Genomic DNA, 19,862 nt, shown 5'->3' with positions numbered 1-19,862 from the left:
AGCTTCTCCGCTTCCTTCTACTAAAACAATTGTTTCGGATGAAAATTTCGTTGAAATGAGTAATCCTTATGAAACGCTGAACAATTTTTCGGAACAGCAAATTGAGGATGCCTCTAGCCCAGGTACTTCAATTTCTGCTAAAAAACAACGGGTGCCGCCAATCGTGGTCAGCGTCTGTGAATTTGCTGGTTTTAGGCAGGAGATCTTGAACTCCATAAGGGGAATCAAGGTTTCCTTCCAAATTGCCAGGAAAGGAGACTGCCGCGTATTGCCGGAAACCCTGAAAGATCGGGATCTTCTTCTCAAGTACCTTACTGAGAAGAAGCATAAATTTTTCACATATGACGACAGGTCTGCACGCTTGTTCAAAGTCGTATTAAAAGGTCTCTCTAGTGATGACAAATCACCTGATGAAATCAAAACTGAACTCAACTTATAACTTGGATTCACTCCAGTCCAAGTAATAAAAATGAAAAAGACTTGACTTGAGTCGAGTCAAGTACAAGACACTGAAGACGACCTTACAGTTGAGGTCGAAATACGTATCTGTCAAAGGATGCAAATTCTTAGTGGAATTCAAAGGAACCGTACTTAACCCGATTTTCTTTTATCTACTTTTTATTGTTGTCGCCTTCATATAAGAAGTTCATTTTTAAACAACATAGTACCACATTGTGATTCGCTTTTTGAGCTGGAAATGCTCCTCAGCATGACCGTCTCCGGTCATCCATGAAAGGCAGCACATGTGCCACTCATACGGTCCACTTCTACTCGAAGACGACCTTTTACCATAAGTTTCCACTTGTCTCAGAGGACCTACAGTTCAAACACGCAGGGACAGACGACAGTCACGCCACGCAAAAGTACTATCATCCCAGCTCAGTGCACCTAAAGTACCTCTAAACGCTGCTGCCATGTTGGTAGGTACATACTTGATTAAACGGTCGTTGTGCGTCCCAGTTTTCACTGGTAGGTATCCGTCGTTGTTGTCTGGCGCTGCCACCGCACCGCACCAGCGGTGGTGGTCACGAAAGACAACGGGAAACACGAGAGTTGAAAATCCAAGTCTCGTGACCAGCGAATAACGTAATCATGTGTTGCGCATTGGAGAATCCCCCCAAACACGTTCGCGAGAGCGAACCGGACCGGGGAGAGAACCCGAAATTTTGGATTCATTCCAAAAATAACACGAATGTGGCTTCTCTCCGACGGCGCGACAGTTTGATTGCTCTATTCAATTTTCTCGTTTGGCGGGAGAGAGGAAAATGTTTTTTCCCGCACGCGGAAGAATTTTCCGACTCTCCCATGCAGGAGGAGAGTTGCATTGGAGCCGGAGCGCCGGTGGGTTTTCCATGTCACGCTGCTTCTCTCGGATTGATGCCAAGGCCTGGTAGCACCATCCATTATAGGTTCTTATTTTCACTTTCAACTCTCGGTAACTAAATTCTTGCTTTGAAGATGAGAGCTGCTTCACCGGTAAGTACATACAAATGGTTCTAGGGGGAAACTGAGGAGCGTGGGAAGGGATACAGAATGCTGATGCCAGCACTGACTGACTGGTTACATAAGAGTGTGGAATGCTGTGAGATGAGCATCCCAGCAGCAGTGGGAAAGATCATTTAAATTATAATTTTGATATGAAGCTTGAATGTTGATGTTCTGTTGGGAACAGCTACAAAGATGGTACGATAGCTTTGATGAAAAGAGCGCAGTGGTGGTCAGAAAAATTAATTTCAAAGTAGAAATGTACTTTCAGGTGCAGCTGAGCAAACGTTCAGTAATTTCTGTTGGAACGTTCAAAAGTTAGAGATTGGACTGAGATGAGTTGATGAAGAGTTCCTTTGAGCAGCATTCTAGTTGGTATAGACTCCACTTTTCAATAGTTTACAAGCCAGGACACATTTAGTTAAGTAACTGGACAATCAGCTGAGATGCTCAAAGCTGACCCCGTTGTATCCACACAACTACTGCATCAATTATTCTGCAACATATGGGAAGCTGCGACATTTCCGGCCGACTGAATGCAAGGCGTCTTAGTAAAGGTACCCAGAAAAGGGTGACCTGACGTATGCGAAAATTGGCGGGGCATCATGTTTGTCGTAAAAAGAACTAATTTGGTCCGGTCTTGGTGTAAGAATTACGAAACGATTTATTCGCTCTCTTCGATATCTAGAATGATATAGGGATTGATGCGTACGGTTTGATAGTTTATTCGTAACTAACTGGTCTGGCTCTTGTATAGGCTTATATGAGATGTTCATGATCGATCAAATGCAATTCTAATTTCTACCTACGTTCGTCGGCTGTGCGATCGTTCGGTACGAAGATAAGGAAGGGTTAACAATTCGCACATGATAGAGTAGAAGAACTATTTCAGTAGAAGAACTACTACTACATTAGGGTGGTACAATTCATTTGGATTCTAATTCAATTTTCACCAATGTTATTGTGTGGAAACAGGAGGAGATTGACGCAACTCTCCGACGGCAGCAAGCAGGATTCCGTGCCGGACGATCCTGTGTGGAACATATTGTCACGCTCCGCATCATTCTCAAGCAAATCAATTAATTCCAAGAGTCTCTCGAAAAAGCTTTCGACCATCTCAATCACGAAAACATGTGGGAAGCCCTCAGGCGCAAGGGTCTCCCTGAGAAAATCATCGGCCTCATTAAAGCACAGTACAGGGCATTTTCGTGCAGAGTACTGCACAACGGTGTTTTGTCCGATCCCATACGGGTCGTTGCTGGAGTGAGACAAAGATGTATACTATCACCGCTACTGTTTCTCATCGTAATCGACGAGATCCTGGTAGCTGTGATTGACCGTGAGCCAAATCGTGAATTGCTTTGGCAGCCCATTACCATGGAGCACCTAAATGACTTCGAACTGGCTGATGACGTTGCTCTCCTTGCTCAACGGCGCTTTGATATACAGAGTAAGCTCGATGATCTTGCCAATCGCTCCTCAGCGGTAGGTCTTACCATCAACATCAACAAGACCAAATCGATGGATGTAAACACGGCCAAATCTTCCAACTTTACGGTAGCTGGGCAATCAGTAGAGCATGTTGAAAGCTTCCAATAGCTTGGTAGCCAAATGGCGGCCGATGGCGGCACCAAGATCGACATAGGTGCACGGATCAAGAAGGCGAGTTCTGCTTTTGCTAGTTTAAGAAATGTATGGGAAAAACAACCAGATTAGTCGACGCACCAAAATCCGAATTTTCAACTCGAACGTGAAATCTGTGCTGCTATACGCCAGTGAAACATGGTGTGTATCAGTGGAGAAAACTCAACGGCTGCAGGTCTTCATCAATAGATGCCTGCGGTATATAATTCGTGCATGGTGGCCTCACAATTGGATCTCCAACGTGGAGCTCCATCGTTGATGTCATCAAAAGCCGATAGCCACACTCTACGCAGGGGCGGAAACGAAATCTGCAAGCAAGCGTTAGATTGGAACCCAGCAGGACATCGCAGCAGGGGCAGAACCAGAGGCTCATGGCGGCGCAGCCACAACAACGAAATCAAGCAAGTTGACAGAAATTTGACCTGGTCACAGGTCAAGGCGATGCCTGGCCCTGGATGGAAATCTTTCAATACGGCCCTCTGCACCACCGTGGGTGCCCAGGACTGAAGTAAGTAAGTAGTACTCGACGAAATCAATCATACACCACGTTAGCTTGGGGACAATGCGTCGAGTTTACGATATGAGGAAACCTACTGCTGGTGTTAATTTTGAGCTACTAAAAGATTGATATGACAATTGTTCATGATTATAAGATTACATCACGTTAACCCGCTGTTTTATCTTAGCCCACCCCGTCAAAACTTGCGCTGGTATATCTTAATGCATCATCGTTTCCATTCCATATGGAAGCTCTATAACTCCATTCAGAATTTAAAATTTGAAACGTTTTAGAATGCCTCCAACCAACGCTCCTCATCCTCATCGTAAATTAACCTTAGAACTCGTGAAACCCTCTTTAAACTATTTTCTTTTATTTCTTTTTATTTGGGAATTTTAACTATGACTAATTTTTTACACATTTAAATTTCTCTGAAACCTCCTGAAATGCCATCATACGCCATAAAACGCCTTGGAATGACAATTAACACTTCACAATCGGAAACCCCCGTGTTTTAGCCTACGAAGTCCCCTTAAGTTCCTTAGAAATCTTTCAAATCGCATTGGCACGCCTCTCAATCCCACATGGAACCTCCGCAAAACTCACAAGAGAGCCTAAAATCCCTCTGGAACTATCTGGAACGTCCTGAAATGCTCTGAAACGCTTCTGAAACCCCCTGTAGTCACCGTCAAACTCACCTGGAACCTGTAAACCCTCCTCCTGAAATCTTCTGAAACACCCTTAGTTGCCTTGATAACCCTCTAAAACATAGGTTCCCAATCTTTTCGGGTGCGCGACCCCCCTTTGCCAGCAGACGTTCTTTTCGCGACCCACCATAGAAATTCCCTCATTTGTTGTCTGTTACCGTAAAACATTCAACTGTCCCTCGTGACCTTCGGGATGAAGGCCGGCGACCCCCTTGGGGGGTCGCGACCCACAGTTTGGGAAACAGTGCTCTAAAACCCCCATGCAACCCATTCTTTCACTTGTATCTGCCAACTAGTTCAGAGGGGAATCTTCCTGAGACTTCCTGAAGTAGGGAGTAGCGAGTAGGGAATATTTGCACTGTCGTATATAAAAAACTCACATCACGTCACGTAAAGTGTAACCTTATTTATTCTTGATTTTCCCGACCTTTTCTTCTCCCTACACTTTTCCACATCCTTAATCGCTACTCTAACCTGTCTTCATCCTTTCGTTACTGCTTCGGGGCCCCTTGAACTTGCGTGCCAGAGCTTTTCACTGCTCAAGAACGCCCGTCCAGAAACCCATTTGGCTCAATATTCATATTCTCAGGTTACCTATTATATCCATTGATATGTCATGATGTCATGCAAATTAACTTGTCCGGTCTCCTAGAAGTCCTGAAAATTCGAATTTCAGAGAACATGCCCTTCTTCTGATACATACTATGTTGGGTTGGGAATGAGCGGATTTGCCGGTACTATCTATTCCAACGGAAGAGGGGGAGGGTAATACCTTCAGAACCGATGTTCTGCCTAAAATGGCTGTCTTTTTCCGTAATTCATCCGGTGTTCACAGGATATGGTGCAAGTCCAACAATGCTAAGTATCCACATAAACACTCTTTACTCAGTTGGTGGTTTCAACTCGGGTCTGAAGCATCATGGAGCGCAAAATGAGCCACTGACCTTCAGCGCTCGGACAGTGACTCGAGTTAGCGAAGCAATGTTCGTGTGTCCCCATTAATCAGTTTGTCATCCTGCTATCTTGTGGGATCTACCGTATCATCACTTTTCTCAGACTACCAACAAGATAGATTTAAATACACACAAAATCTAAAAAAATCCACATTCAAATGCGAACACTTACGAACTTTTCAACGTTTTACTAACTTATGTGGGTTGGCTCTTTCCGGTGACATAAGAAAAAGCAGCAACGTTTTGTCCTTTTGACCTTTTTTCCCTTCGACGTTTCGACATTCGACGTTTTGGCATTCGACGTTTTGTCTTTCGTCGTTTTGTCACACATTCAGTTGAATTCAAATACGACAAAATAACATTTTCAGCACTGCGTACACCCCTTGCATCTGGGCCTCTCAATTTATCCCCAAAAAAGACTATAGTATATGAATATTCATTTGGAAGGTTTTTTTTTAGCCTTTTAAACGGAGATGCTCTGAAAAGGCAGATAGAGATGGGGTTTCCGTAATTTCAGCAAAAAGCGAAAGGCCCCTAGTCAGTGGCGTAGCCAGAAATTGTCTCTGGGAGGGGTTTCAACGGTCAATGATACTTTTTTTGATTTGACACTTACATTTTGTAAACATTAATGAGCAATTGTATCCGTAGTTTGAAAATAGCGGCGCAGCCGAAAAATTTTTTCGTCGTAAAGCGCTTTATACTGAAAATTTGTTCCACAAATTTTGGCTCTGGGGGGGGGTTTTAACCCTAAAACCCCCCCCGTGGCTACGCCAGTGCCCCTAGTATATGGAGCTCCAATTTTGGATATGGTTCACATTCATACGTAACTGAATAGCCTTCCTTATGAATATTGAAGTTTTTTTATGTCTTGGAATAATCTAGGCATTTCAAACTTTCCTGAAATTCAGTTCCATTTTTGCTGTATTCAACTGTTTTAATCTCATGAAAAATATACTGAATTCGGTATTCGGGGTCTCCCATTAGCCTTGTGGTTAAGGCTATGGATCGCCAATCCGGAGAGGGCGGGTTCGATTCCCGTTCCGGTCGGGAAAATTTTCTCGACTCCCTGGGCATAGTGTTTCATTGCATGTACAAAGTACGCAATGTACAAATTCATGCAATGGCAGGCAAAGAAAGCCTTAATAACTGTGGAAGTGCTCAAGAAACACTAAGTTGAAGAGAGGCAGGGCAAGCTCCAATGCGAACGTCGTGCCATAAAGAAGAGGAAGAATAATGTATTCGAAATTGAGGGGGAGTATATTTTTTACATTTCAGCAACTAATTATAACTTTGCATAATTTTGGGCTTCGTGGCCGTGCGGTTAGCGGTGTCAGTCGTTCGGGCATTTCGTAAGCCTCGGAGTGCGGGTTCGATTCCCGCTTCAGTCGGGGAAAACTTTTCGTCAAACGGAAAATTCTCCATTAGGCCAATGGGTGTTACGTGTTTTGTCCGTTGTATCGTGTTAGTGTAATGTTCAGTCTGTGGGGCATTTGGCTGAAGACGGTGTAGCGTCTTTTTTAAAATAATCTGCTGGTATCCGTGAACCTCTTAAAAACTCGGAAGCCACTCATTGACATTTTACGGGAATTCCAGATAATCAAAACCAACTTAGAGTTGAGAACTTCAGACCCATACTCGAAACAGTTGTCATATTCGCTGTACAAATAACGTTGTCTAAAAAACTGTGGTACCTGTTTGAAGACTAATAGATATGATTATAAACATTCAAGGTCATCCAAACTATCCTGGAGCCACCATTATCTGTGACCCTTTTGAAATTGTTCACTAAGTAATTATGCATAACTAACCAGGTTTACTCGATTTGTTGTATAGAACAGTAAGCATTGTTCAATGGGTAAAACAGCTCTTGCTCCATGATGATTAACCTGGGCTTGTTAGGGGAATATCTGTAAATAAAAAGAAAATCGGGTTAAGTACTGTTCCTTTGAACTCCACTAAGAATTTGCATCCTTTGACAGATACGTATTTCGACCTCAACTGTAAGGTCGTCTTCAGTGTCTTGTACTTGACTCGACTTATAGTTGAGGTCGAAATACGTATCTGTCAAAGCTCTTGCTCGTTGAGCGAGATCGCGAATAACTTGTGAGCAACTCTAAGCAACTCACATCTTCGAGCATATCCCAAAGCAGCATAGCAATCTCCTTATTTTGTTTGAATAGTAGTGCTGTTACTGCCATTATGAAAAGGATAAACATGGTTCTTGTTTCGATAACTTCATCGATTTCTTCAGCAGCAGCCAGAAGCGAAATGTGGTTGATTTCAGCTGAAATTTTCCAATTTCTCAAACAATTTCTCAAGATATTCCTTAAAAACTTCCGCTAAGAATTCCTCCAAGAATCCGTCTAGGAATTTTTCCATAAGTGTTTTCAAGTTTGATGATTTTGTGGCTATATCGGTCTCTTTCTACTCATAAGTATAAGGGAGTAGAGATCAAAGTGGATAATGAAATGATAGATATGATAGAATTCGCTAGGTAGCGAACAAGTGTGAAAATTTTGGGATGGTAACATAAGGCTGAATTTCAAAAGGCTGAATGCACATAAGGCTGAATACAAAAGGCTGAAACTATGGATATGTATCAAGAGGCTAAAATTACAAAAGGCTGAAATAACAAAAGGCTGAAAATATGGCAAATTCCAAAACTTGAAATATGCATAATAATGAACTCTATAGAATCTGAGCTGAGGGTTTAATGATTTTAAAGATGGTATTACACAAGGTATTATATTTTCCGGAATACTATTCCCCGGAGTGGCATTTGTCGAAATGTCGTTCCCGTTGGTGCTGTGTCATTATGCCGAAGGATATCAGGCCTCAAATTCCACAAAGGCGAATGGGTTATAATGATTTTAATGCTAAGGAGGTTTACTAGGCAGCCTAGTTGAATGGTTAAATTATGATCTATGCATTTACCTCGAAAGAACAGCGTAAAAAGCGAGAAAAATCTCTGATGGAAGAGCAAGTATTGTGGTCGCAAATGGTACAGTATAACGACCAAGCGGAAAGGTTTGATGATAATATCTGCATACTAATAACTTTCCCGTGAGTGATTTTTCCTTCTATTAAAAATAGGCTGTTCTTTTGAGGTATTTGCATACATATATTCAGTGTTGGCATTCTTACCAATGTGTAAAATGCAGCGAGCTGTGCGTGCGCATATTCCTTAAAAACGATTCATCGGAGATTTCCCGTTCTTTTGAACATAGGCTGTTCTTACTGTGTTTGAATGTTATAGCTGCATCTTTTTTTATCAAAGGTTTTACTTCTTTTAAAATGTTGAATCTAATCTAATCTGATCTAATCTAACGCATACGCAGCCAGTACAAGAAAGCATCCTGGAAAATAATCGGGTTAGATTACGCCCAATTATTTTTCTTGTCAATATTGATGCTTGCAGCATATCAAGGATATGATACAAGCGTCAAAGCGGCCAGGCCTACTGCGTAGCGTTTACCGCAGAGATGATTCTCTGAAATTCTTCGATTATAATATTGCGGATTTTTAGAAAATTTTCCACTCTGCGGTAGCCGCCGAGTTCTACCGCAGCTGTCAAAGTCCTACCGCAGCCATGAAAATGATCGTATCATTGAAAAGTTTGGTCAAACCAAAGCATGCTTGAAAAGTGAAATGTTCTGAAAAGCAACAACAAACAATGATCATCGGCGTCGTATCCAAGGCTCGATCCAAGGTATCCTTGGACTGATTGATGATACATTGGTGAAAATCATCAGTCTGACAGCTGCGGTAGCTTTTCAATCTTCCGTAAAGTGGAAAATTTTCTTTAAATTAGCAATAAATATTCGTTTAACATCGAATCACTTCTTGAATCTACAGAAGAGGAAGGATGCGTGGACATACCGTACCAAACGCTCCGAGATATTTGCAGTAATATGGTTCAATATATACAATATACAATAGAGAAATAAGAAGCATGAAACGTCCTCACCAAGTTTGTCGTTTTATATCCATTTGACGATCGTCTTTTCTGAGCCAGGTTCCTTTTTGATGTGGGATACTGCTTGAAAAATGTCACGCCACAAAAACGATCAACACTCGCGCACTTAGTTGTTGTACGAATTTTCTCAATGTTTTCTGGAAAGCACAAGTCATTACACTAACACACTGTTCTGATTTAAAAAAATACACCAAGAATATAAAGCTTAACAGCATTGGCAAAAGCACACGATGCGGCATGCAAAGTCGGTGTCCGCCAGTTCGCGACGTATCACCAAATCAGTCACTAGCGGAATAACGATATCAAGTCTCCCGGCAGCAATCACAAAACGAAAATCTTCAATTTGCAGCTAAGAGCTTCAAAGATGCAACACAACCAATGTGCCAAACGGATTCCTCAAATGATACGCTTAATACTTTCGGATGGCATATCTCTAGCCAAATTATCACAAAAACCACACAAAACATGAGAGCGAAAAAAACCGTGACAGGTAAAACAAATAGTCCACTGCACGAATTTATTCTGGCCTGCTTACTCTCACGCGAAATTTGACGTTTGAGAGGTGCCGACACCGCTCAAACGTCAAATTTCGTGTGAGAGTAAGCAGGCCAGAATAAATTCGTGCAGTGGACCATTCACGTCCGATCGCGGCGAGGCCTACTTTGAATCTCCTTCTTTTAAAATGTTGAAAGAACCATAATTTAAGTTCAGGTGTTGAAGCTGCTTACTTTTTACCAGATGTTTCTCCTTCTTTTAAAATTGACTATTCTTCCAAGCAGTATTGTATTCGAACCTTGATTCGAACAGAACGTGAGTCAAAAATGAACTGAACACTTTAAATTTTTTGGTCGACAAAGCATTGAACTTGCCTGTCAGAGCTTTTGCTGCTTAAGAGCGCCCGCTCGGTTCCCATTCGACTCTGAGTACACATGCGCTTATCTTCATCATTAAATCCTATGTGTCTTCTTTGCAAGGACTAGAGCCTTGTGCCGCATCTACATGTTTGGACGTTATTATGTTATGTCACAGGGAAATGCATCATTGATCCTTTGGTAAAACATTGTGGTCTCGGATATTGAAATACAGCTCCAGAAATTTAGATTTTTCGAAACACACGATGGTCGGACTGGTTCACTCTTCAATAGAAGGAGATTGAATTAGCCTAAAAGATTGCCAAAATTGAAGAGTGAAATGGCGCAAATATGACCATTTTAGTATCACAGATACCAGGGTAACATGGTAACATGTTAGCGTGCTACGGGTTCAATCCTTTCCAGTTCATGCCGCGTTCAATTTGCATGTTCAAATATATTTGATCGCAGTGTGCCGAGTATGAACTTCAATGCAAATTGAACGCGTTCACACTGCAGTGCCGCAATTCGATTCTGAATTCTTATGCGCACAATATTGGGGGAAATAGTTTCTGTCGATATGTGATGCTAATAAACCTGTTTGATTACCCGGAGTTCCTTGAGAAACTTAATCAGGAATGGCCAACTGATGGACCGACGATCAGACTCTATTGGTTTAGGTAATTTTATGATTTTCGATAATTCATGCCAATAACTCCGTTACTGTATTGTATTAAATCATATGATTGGAAATCCGGATTTTCCAAAACCCATGTTGACCGGACTGGTACGCTCAGATATGGTTCTAATAGCAGAAGAATTTCTGAATCTAATGAGCTCAAAATGTTTGAAATCTGTGGAAACATGGTGGAGGTATGGCCATTTCAGTTTCGCGGATTTCGCTAGTGTTCAATTTAGAGCTCGCACGCGTTATAAATTTAGAACTGAACGAAGTTCAAACATTTTTTAACAACAGTTAGGTACAATAGTTTTTGCCTCAACTACCGCTTATTACCCGAATTACCCGAACAATTGTTTACATCTAAGACTCATTCAACCTAGTTTCCGAGTTGACACACATAATACTCCAAACGAGTGGAAATAAATTGTTGGCGAAATCCTTTGTCAATTTGAGCTGAAATAGTTTAGTATTAGCGGGGTATTGGCCGATATGATACTGAAGAAAGCACAATAACATAGACATTATGATACCGAAATCCATAAGATTATGTTCCACTTGAATGTCTTTTCATCAGTTAGAGTTAGCTCACGTGACCAGATGTCCATTCGATGAATAGTCAAATCGATTGAACACACTTAAAACAGAATGCCGAGATCGGCTGTGCAAATCTCAGTTAAAGTTCATTTGCTGAATCTCGGCTTAAAACTTGACGTTTGAAGTTTGATGTCAGCGGCACCCATAGGTGCTGCTATGTATAAAATTGATTTTTTGCCTATATTTCAGTTAAATTTAGGTTGCTGAGCACTCGGCTGTGCGGATCTCGGCAAAAGAATGAAAATTAGCCGAGCTCAACTAAGTGTGAATGTCATATACCTACTTCCTCTTTCGTAAAATGGGTTTTGACCAAATGACCGTTTGACCAAATGTACTTTCGAGCAAAGATTCTTTTGTTTCCTATGATCATTTTCAAGTCGAGTCAAATTTTTATCAAAGACCAATAGATTAGCCATAAATGTCCAAAATGTCATTTCATTCGTTTCTCTACAACTTTCAAAACTTTTCAGCATGTTGATATCTTTCAGCCTTTTGATATCTTTCAGCCTTTTGGTGCTTTCAGCCTTTTGATCATTCAGCCTTATGTGTTTCAGCCTTTTGATCATTCAGCCTTATGTGATTCAGCCTTTCGTACGTAACCCAAAATTTTATAGAAGGTTAAATTTGGCAAGTAGGCCATGTTTCGAACGAAAACATCGAATGCGTGAAACTTCTGCCGTGCGACCTGTGCTTTTAAACAGATCGGCTTGGTTGGTAGTTCATACCACCTTACCAAGACTGGCAAAAGTTTCAGGCACCCGACTGCCTTATGTATTGTTCTGTTTTCATCACAAATTCTATCGATCGGTAGCTTTTTCGGAATTCGCACTCCGTTCATAGGAGTATGCCTATTAGCTTTTTCGATCTTATTGGATAGAACACTTTTCTTTTTGAGCCAAACTTTTCATATCATGTACTGATTTATCGACCGTATTCGTTCAATACATGGCCTACTTGCCTAATTTAACCTTCTATAAAATTTTCACACTTGTTCGCTACCTAGTGAATTCTATCATATCTATCATTTCATTATCCACTTTGATCTCTACTCCCTTATACTTATGAGTAGAAAGAGACCGATATAGCCACAAAATCATCAAGTTAATTATAGAATACGGTCGATAAATCAGTACATGAAGTGTTTTCAAGTATTCCTACAGGATCTCTATTAAAATTTCTCCAAGACCCGCTCCAATACTTCTGTAAAAAAAATTCTCCAAGAACTCTCCCAGGAATTTGGACAGGGATTCTTTTATAAATTCCTCTAGGGATTGTTCTATGTACCAGGTCACAGGATAGATTATGAGTTCTACAGTCCTTTTAATGTTTGTATTTGTGCATTTATTTCAGTTTTTCATCTGTTTGACTTTGATGTAAATAAGAATGTGTTTGTCAGTAGGATTAAGAATATAGGTTGAGAAACAGTTTGTACGATATTTATCGAAGAACAAGAACTTAATAAAGAAATAAAGAATTCCGTAAAACGGGGTATCTTTGATAATGCGGGTAACTTTGGTAGTGTGACAGGCATTGTATAGTTTATCTTATAACTATGATTCCTTCAACCAGTTAAGAAAACGGCAAACGTAGATTAATTCTATACATATGAAAGTTCATCTGAGACATATTTTCATTAAAACCTAGTTTAAATACAACTTTTTGGACAAAAAATAATTTTTTTAAATATTTTTGTCATTTGTCAACCCCTTCAAACAATCTGCGGTACGACTTCGTTACAACTATTTTTTCAATGAATGGACTCTTATTCTCGTTGGAATCATAATAGTAGTTTCCAAATCTAGCCTTGAATCTCTTAACGAAGTGTAATTTTACGAAATGGAAGCAGTTTTTTAAATTGTGACATAAATCTCCATACATTGGTAATCGCCTTAAAGTATGCAATGCCCTTGTATTATCATGTGGATAATTCAGTGTTGTTCAAAATTTGTTAATAAAACATTGAAAAACAACCCAAAAAATAAGAGAACTCAGAATCAATAGCATGTAATCATATGTTGATGTACCGTTAAACATATAGTTTTACAAAGATAATAATTTTTGATAGCTAAATTCACTGTGTTTTTCATTCAGTAATCCACAAACACATTTTCATATGTAGAATTTAGTAAAAAATCAATGTTTTGATAAAAAAAATTCTATCTGATATATTCCACAAGGCTTCTCTCATCATGTTCATACTCCTAAGATTTCAATCTGTGATTATTTTTTTAAGATTTGACGTGTTTTTGAGGGCATTATCAAAGTTACTCCGAAATGAAAATGTGATTCTCGCTTATATGAAAAACTAGAAGTCACCCAAAATATTTCAGATTATCGAATCTTTCAATTGCAATTGATGACTGCTACCCCAGTACTTGTTTTGAAAATATAAAACTTGGGGAAATACTGTTACATTGAAAAATATTAAGAAAATTAGCTGAAAAACTATCAGTTACCCCATTTTACGGTACCTCCAGGGATTTAAAAAAAATCCTCCAGAAATACCTACAGGAATCTCCTCAGGAATTCCTCCAAGAATTCCTTCAAGAAAAGCCTCCAAGAACTCCTCCATGAATTCCTTCAAGACAACCGTCGTAAATTCCCCCAACAACAATCCCTTCCGCAATTCCGTTTCCAACATTTCTTTGGGTATTCCAAGACTTCCTTCAAGAATTCCACCAAGAAACTCTCTAGGAATTTCTTCAAGAATTCTTTGAAGATTTTTTTCAGAAATCTCTCCAAGAATTCCTACAAGAAATTTCTGGAGAAAATCTTGAAGGAATCCCTGGAGTACTTTCTGGAAGAGTAGTAATTTGTTAATGAACTATTAAAGAATTTCCTGGAGGATTTCTTAGGGGAATTTCTGAAAAACTTCCTGTGAGAATTCATGAAGTAATTCTGACGATATTCATGAAATTGTTCTCGATGGAATTCTTTGAATATTTTTGGGAGGAATTTTCAAAGTATTTCCCGGAACATTTCCTGCAGTTATTCCTGGAGAAATTCCTGGAATAATTCCTGGAGGATATGTTGTAAAAAAAAAAACAACAAATGATTTCGGCTCAGTTATGCCCATGAGGTGCCTGAGCCTGCCAAATAAACGAATAAGTAAAAAAAAATCCTGGAGGAATTCGTAGAGTATTTGCTGAAGAAATTCCTGGAGTAATTCCGGAAGGAATTCCTGGAGTGTTTGCTGGATGAATTTCTGGAATATATCCTGGAGGAATTCCTGGAGAAACCCCTGGAGAAATCCTTGAAGAAATCCCTGGAGAAATCCCTGGAGAAATTCCTTGTGAAAATCCTGAAGGAATCCCTGTTAGAATTTCTGAAGGAATTCCTTGAGGAACTCCATCCTCGAACAACTTCTGGAGGATTTCGGAAGAATCCCTTGATGAATCACTTGAGAAGTCTGAATTTGAGAATTTTTCGAATGAATTTGTGATGGAATTCCTAAAGGAATTTGTTATTGTATCCGTTGCGGATTTCTGGCGGAATTTCAACGGGAATCACTAAAGAAATTCGATGGAGGATTTCCTGGAGATATCCCTGGAGGAATCCCTGAAGGGTCCCCTAGAGGAATTTCCGGAGGAAACTTTGAAGGAATTCAAGGAGGAACCCTTCGCAGGAATTTCGGAAAGACTCCCCTGATGAATTGCTGGAGAAATCCTCGAAGTGATTCCTGGTGGAATCCCTGTAGGATTTTCTGGCGGATCCCGACACGAATTCGTGCAGGATTTCATAGAAAAATCCCCGGATAAATTCCAGGAGGAACCCCTGGATGAATTCTTGGTTGATTCCTGGAGCAATCACAGGAACCATTCTTGGAAGGATTGGAGGTGGAATCCCTTGGACAATTTCTGGAGGAATTCTTCAGGCTCTAAGAGTAGCGTATTTACAGATATTGTGACCCATAATACATTGGGGTTCATTTATATGCCAGTAGACAACTAACTAGCAACACATAGAGATACACGTAATGAGGTGCAACAGGCACAATCGTGAAAGAATTATGCCGATAGAGTGAGGAGAAAGAATAGCAGAGTCTGTAGACCTTGAAGGACCTAATTCCAGAATAGTTTGGAAAGCCAGGAATATCCCATGAACCACCAAAAGCATTATAGTTGTGTACTGAGGTTTCATCAGTAGTATAGACTACATTCCACGAATATTTTTGACAATTTAAGCATAATACAGTATGTAGATAATGTAACCCAAACTTCAATGTGTATTGGAGGCCATTTGTGTTTCACGGAATGTCCAACTACCATAATATCAAGTTCCTCGTAGCATTGCGAGGGCTAATGGACATCAACGTGACACACTTTCCTGAAGAGAGTGAACACAAATGACGGTACACCCAGTAGATCTTCTTAAAATGAATTCCAGAGTAGTTTGGATGACCTAGATCATGCATTTCATGTATCATTAATTTTCTAGGGATGCTTTGAGGCTTTTTGAGTACCGTAGACTATGTTCTGTGATCATTCATCGTGTATAAAATTTGGTTTAGAATGTTGGATTTGTGACACAAACATCGGAGTACTTTGGAGGCCTTAGAATAGATGTGGGATGAAAACTCCAACATACTATGATGGACAGTAATACTTTTACATGTTAAGGATCAGTCAAAACTATTGATGAAAGGAAAAACGATCAAATTTGAATTTATCTTTAAAAAAAATACAAAAAAGCCACGGATATTCGTCCCGGATGTTTACGGGTTAAAGTTCGGTGGTTGAAAAAAAAACTTCTTTCACAGACAAATCAGTGAGATTTTGTGGGCCATCTGAAATGTAGGGAACCGGGGCCATGCCAGTCCCCCAGTGCTCCCTTAAATCCAGCCCTGGGAGAAGTATTGGATAGTTAGTGATCGCTCCTCATTTGATGTTTTTTACCAGCAGTACTGTAGGTGACGAACCAAAACTGGTAGAGTATTTGTTGTTTCTTTCCGCGATTCTGTGATATCTCTAGAGCTAGGTCGGCCAGCATATATGGCTATCAAAACATACATATTGGATCAAATGTGTTCTTTCGATTTATCTATAAAGAATATCAAAAGTTCAATGCCACAATATCCAATAGACCCCAATTGTACGAGATAGTTAATCTTTGGGATCTATCACGACTTAGAGCTACGTACTAAGGATTATATGTATATAGAATTTGCGATGTAAAAGTACGTAACCGAACTGTTTAGTTTAATAACAACCAAAACCACCCACCCACAGAAACGGTTGGTACGGTTGTCCCCGTTTCTTCCTTTATTCAATTCAAAAAGGTTTGTCAATCATGCCATTCATAAGTGGATAACCTGATTGCCTTATATTTTTGAATTATCTTTCAATCCAATAGTCTGCACAGTGGGCCTGGCCATTTTAATATTTGTATCACATCTATGATATGCTGCAAATATCAATGCTGACAAGAAAATATCAGAAGAAATTTTGATATTTCCAGGATGCTTTTCAATACTGGCTGTGCAAGCACTAGAATAGAATAGAATAGAATAACAACCAAAACCACCCGCCCTCCACTTCTGGAAAATCTTCGCCAGCCACAAGTTGAATAACACGTGTTTTCTGAGCATCCTCCATCTGGTATAAACCATGTCGAATTGGGTCACAAAACGTTGCAATTCTCCCACAGTCCCTCGCCCCCCTGTGACGCCAACTGCGACGCTAACGACGATAATGCCCAGAGAACCGCAGTAATCACGTTGCAGCATCTTTTCTCCGTAACTGGTTAGAACTTTTCCCCAGGCATGGTTAATCTCTCTTGGAAAACTTCTGCTTCGTCGGGGTCGCTCTCTATCTCTTTGACTCTTCGAAGACGACTCTCCAGATTAAAGGATAAACCCATCTCTCAACAAGCAGCAGCGTGGGGTTTTCCTCGCCAGAAGCCAGCAGCGACAGAAGCAACAATTTTCCACCCAGAAAACAACGTGTTCGGAAGTTCGCGAGCGCGAGAGAATGAGAACGAATCGGCCGCATGGAGAATTTTTACTTTTTGGGAGAAGCGGGAAGTGCAGATCAAAACCAAGGTGTGCACCTTGGCTGGGAGTCAGTACTGTCTAGGTGCTAGCGTCTTGCTGCCACGGCTCGTTGGAACCGGAACCTTACGGTGGACTTTTAGAAGAGGAAGGTGATCAACCGAAGAAGGTAGCAGCAGAGGGCTCAGGGCTTGGAAACTCTGGTGGAGATAAAAAGTCGGCGTAGCATCGTCGTCGGTTAGAACCCGGGTGGAAAATCGATGATTCTCTTTCTGGGTGAGCGATAAAGTTTGGCTGTACAAACCGTGAATCAAAGTGAAAGTGAAAAGTTACTGGCTGGATGCTTGGCTCCGAAGGAGCTTTGACTAAAAATTCAGAAGTTTGTTAAAGCCGTTGGCTGTTGAGAGAAGTTTATTGAAGTGGTAAAAAAACAAGAGTCTACCTTTCCTGTTTCTGTTATCCCGAAGAAAGCCTTACTCCTTCTTATAAAGAAAGCTGTTGAAGAGTTACTAAGTAGTGTTTAGTGAAGTAAGTCACCGAAAAGATCTAATCTATTCCAGAAGAAAATCGCTGAGCAAAGTATTATCAACCTAAAAGCAATATCTATCAAGTGTCTGCGTGTTCTAGCGGCTCTGAGTCCCTCTTCTTCCCTGTGACACCGATACCCACTCTGCCTTACGCCTTGGCGACACTTTCTGGATCTGTTTTTCTATCATATCTATACACCATACACCACGTGCACGTGTTGCAAAGTAGTTCGTTCTGTAGTAGTTCCGGTGGATAGCTCATAAAACCAGGGGCAGTGAAGCAGAGCCCCTTCCTACTTGCACTACTGTTGATGAACAAATGTGTGCCCATTAGCCGTTAATGGTAGTTTTAGTGCTGTTATTATAGATACATCAATCGTTTGTGTGGTTTGAGATAAAAGGAAAAGTTGCTCCATTGCCGGACCCGAAGACGGAAAAACCGGAGACAGCGACAACCACATACTGAAGGTCCTCCCCGCACGGTCCAATATCATTCCGGGTGCGATGCGTGCTTGTGTAGTGCCCATAGCAAGTGGATACAAGATTCGCGGTTGGAAAACCGATTAAAATCAAATAAACAATACGCCGCAGCAGTCAGTGGTGTGCGGAAGAGCAGCGGAGGACGTTGTTACCGCGACCGACCGTTCTGTGGTCAGCGTTGAGTGAAGTTAAAAGGAAAAGCGGAAAAACGCCGATTTTCCTCCCATTCCATAGCAGCGACATAGTGCGCGCTGCAGAGAGAGACTACAAAGCCGACGGCGTGAATAAATAACGAGACCATAGGTAAGTGCAGTAGTTTCTGGAAGGGGATAAGGTGGTTTCTAAAATATGAGGGAAAGTGAGTCAAAGTGGATGAGTTATTTATTGATTGATCTGTGCGAATGGGGGTTAGATTTCAAGCTGTATTTTCAAGATTTTTGTGAGCAATTAATCATTGATCGACTTGACTGCTTATTAAAAATTAAACGAGCATGTTTCATTAAAACAATTTATGACCACCAATAGTGTAATCGATCTAATTGTTGATTAGCTAAGGGAAAACAGGAAGTACACAAAATATGAATTTCATAAAAGATTACAAAAACATTATTCTTACTTGTATTCCGCATTGTACAGAGTACTAAACACAACGTAAGGTCAAACAATGGAGGAGAACGTGCCTCTGGAGCCGACCTACTGAACTTTCACCCCCTGAAGGTCAAACAACAGTAGTTGTTTAACTACAACAGTCTTTCTGAAAGATTTCTCTAGGAATTCCTCTAGAAATTCCTCAAGAAAATCGTGTTGAGGAGTTTCCACAAATTATTTAAAAAAATGTCATTCGAGCAAACATTTCTTCACGGTTTCTTGCAGGATAACATCTAGAAATTCTAGCAGAAATACCTTTAGAGATTCTTGCAAGAATTCCTCTATGGATGCCTTCAATTTTTTCAGGATTTTTTTTCAAAAATGCTTGCTGGAATTTCTCCAAAGGTTCTTTCGGGAACTCCTCTTTATTATCTCCTGGGACCATCGAGACTTATTCCAGAGATTTTCTCAGAAATTTACTAAGAAATGACTCCAAGAATTATTCTCCAGCATTTCTCCAGAAAATTGTCTAGAGAATCTCTTGAAGAGATTCTCCTATAAGTTCCTTAAATGATTTCTCCGAAATGTTCTTCAGGTATTCCTTCAAGGACTGCTTCGTAAATTCATTTTAGTATATTTTCAAACCTTCCTTCAGCAATTTCCTCAGAGATTTTATCGGTGATCCTTCAGGAGTTTTCCCAGAGCATTATTCCTTGGCACGTCTCAATGATGTTTCCAAGAAATAATATAAGCAGTATTTGGAAAGGGTTTTTCAGATCTTCCATTAGAAATTCCTTCAAACAATTGCTTTCCTTCAGAAATTTCTTCAGTGGTTCCTTGGAGACTGCAACATACAGGACACATAAAAAGTGGCTATTTTTCATGAA

General features: G+C 40.4%; 1 protein-coding gene across 2 annotated transcripts in view; it reads left to right on the top strand.

Moving 5' to 3' along the window:
• Positions 1 to 19,862, top strand: part of LOC109416447 (diacylglycerol kinase eta) — a 403,302-nt gene that overhangs the window by 129,691 nt on the left and 253,749 nt on the right. The window contains exon 1 of one of the 2 annotated variants that reach the window (XM_062843032.1): positions 16,901 to 18,690. The exons of the other annotated variant lie outside the window; for it this stretch is intronic. The gene's annotated coding sequence lies outside the window, so the exon portion shown is untranslated. Of the gene's footprint in view, positions 1 to 16,900; positions 18,691 to 19,862 lie in introns of those variants that run through there. 2 annotated transcript variants of the gene reach the window in all.

This window comes from Aedes albopictus, chromosome 3 (assembly GCF_035046485.1).
Source record: "Aedes albopictus strain Foshan chromosome 3, AalbF5, whole genome shotgun sequence".
Taxonomy (NCBI): Eukaryota; Metazoa; Arthropoda; class Insecta; order Diptera; family Culicidae; genus Aedes; species Aedes albopictus.
Note: the sequence above shows the minus strand (reverse complement) of the source record. Positions and strands in the feature narration are given on the sequence as shown.